The sequence below is a fragment of the Aplysia californica genome, unplaced genomic scaffold (assembly GCF_000002075.1).
Source record: "Aplysia californica isolate F4 #8 unplaced genomic scaffold, AplCal3.0 scaffold00112, whole genome shotgun sequence".
NCBI classification, from domain to species: Eukaryota; Metazoa; Mollusca; class Gastropoda; order Aplysiida; family Aplysiidae; genus Aplysia; species Aplysia californica.
Window position 1 is genome coordinate 325,296 of NW_004797382.1, and position 2,685 is coordinate 327,980.

Consider the following 2,685-nt stretch of genomic DNA (forward strand, 5'->3'; position numbering starts at 1 on the left):
ATATAGATATCTCTCTCTCTCTATATATATATCTATCTATCTATCTATCAATCTATCTCCGTGCTGTTTCTTGTTGTTAACGCGCATGTCTTCCCCTTTGTCCTGAAAAAGTGAGTACCATCGATGTCCTACTCTCTATATACTATTATACTATGGCCAACCCTACTCGGCCACGCCTGCACCTCCCCCGCCAAGCAGGGCCACACCAACAACAACAACAACAACAACAACAACAACAACAACAACAACATAAACATGACACATGGTGTTACATGTACAGGCACACACACCCGCCCACACAGAATGCCCACGCTGGTTAGTGAATACACTTGTACAGAATTATCTCCACCGTTCACAGCTCGATAAATAATCAAATATGAAAAGCTCACAAGATCAAAAGCAATGATTAAATCTGTCAGTAGTATCTTATTCCCACTCACTTTCTCTCAGCAGTCCAGAGAAGTATAAAAATAGAATGTGTTGCATAAAGAAGAAATGTACACAAAGATCAAAACTTATTTTCCCGTACACCAGCACAATAAAAAAAAAAAAAATGTACATGATGTTTTATGCCCCGATCAACACAATTAAGATCATTTAGGAGGCAGGTTTCCAAACCCTGCTTGTCAGGGCCAACCCTGAGACTGAGAAGGATACAACATCCCAGCAGAGAGGGCGAGACACTCGATAAAATTCTCCCCCTCACTTGGCTCTCCCAGCCCCCGTGCAACAGTGGCGCGCCGAACTGCTACACCACAGACGTCTGTGCACGTCAGAAAACTCTTTAACAAGAAGGTCAAATCTCACAGAGGGGCTACATTCTAAAAACGAACCCTTCGGCCCGGCTACAAAATAGACAAAGATCTAAAGTTCTGTGACATTCATGTTTTCATAATTAAGAAAAAAAAAAAACAACAGCAAAAACACCCCAACAAAAACTGGACTATCGTAATAATAATTAATGCAAATAAGGAATGGAGAAAACTACGACTGATCACTTCTTACGACTTCTGACCATGAACGTAAGAGACAAGCCTTGAGCTCAGGACGAAGGCAGAGAAAACTATCTTACGGAGACAACAAGCTCACAAGTTGTGGGCACACTGGCACACCACCACTAAACCTCGTGGGAGACACAGCAACAAAGGATGGTGACAAGAAAAACGTTTTTAAAAAACCCCAAAAGGCAGAGAGGCTGACTGAGTGAAGAAAACGACACAGCATAGGGCTGTACCCACTGTGGAACATTGACATGGGAAAATAATGTGGGAGAAGACCAGGGACAAATTATATCATTGTGACATTGACCAAAAAAAAAAAAAAAAGATTAAAAAAAAAGAGATAGATCTAGATCTAGTGGGACTTGAGATTTCTTACAAAGATTCACATAGTATTGATTGATAAAATTCAAAGCTACTGTAAAGACTGTTATCTAATAAAAGACGAATAATAGAGTAAAATGAAGACTTTTTGAGAAAGATCACACACTATAAATTGGCTGAAAAACCCCAACTTTGTATAAACGACCTAGCTCTACACCTTGGCTAGAGGTTTTATTATCATATGATGATACTATACAAAATATCAGTGACAGAAAAAAGGAAAAAACAATTAATTTTTGTCAAGTTCATACGTTGGAAGGAGAATTCTTGAAGGGGGTCAACAGTAACCCTTACACAAAAGAGTACAGAAAGGGTTGCTATGGGCACCATTTATTTACTCGACGTGTAAAAATCTGTAATCATACTCTCATTCTAAATACACTCAAAACTTCAAAGATCTTTTCAGGAAAACTATTTTATGGCACCTAAGATCAAGATATATCAACAACAGGACAACAAAACAACACCTTAAGCAAAGCAACATTGACACTTGAGTTCCCCGACTTACGGGCCCCCAAGTACAGAACCCGGCCAGGACTCCTTGCCTCACACACAGCGCCACATTGTGCGGAGGCCTAACTCTAACAGCAGACGGCAAAACTACAGCCGAACCCGTGTCTAACTGCAGACGGCATAACTATAGCCCAACTTGCTCTAACGGCAGACGGCAAAACTAAGGTCCAACCTGCCCCTAAGGCCACCTGTATCATACAATCACCTGAACAAAAGGCCAACATCCCCCCCCTGCGTTTTTTAAAAACATTATATCATGCTACTGAGTAAGACGTCCACCTGTCTAAGACAACCTCTGTTCTCCTCGACAACAGGGGTGTCCGTCTTAGAAAATTTCGACTGCACTGTATTAAGGACACTGAACTCTCCTCACTGCTTGCTCGACATTCTGCAGATCTTGTCAAGAATAGTTAGCCAAAAAGCCAAGACAAGAAAGAGAAAAACCAGCTTAGTTGTCTATCCCTGGACGATAAGAACAACAACACTGGATCGTTGTCGACCCCCATCAATCTCAAGCAAAAGAAAAAAAAAATTATTTAAAAAAAATAAAGTTGGCAAAACGAGACAAGTGTGTAAGGCAGCATACGTTGCCCATACAGAAAGTTCTAGTGACTATACATTGCACACAACGATTACCAGTGCCACGTTAGAGGACACCGTGGAAACACACAAAATGCATTGCAAAGCACTGGACAGTTTTATCTACATGTAAGTTCTTACATGTTTCAACAAAGGGAGGGAGGGATGGAGAGGGAGAGGGAGAGGGAGGGAGAGAGAGAGAGAGAGAGAG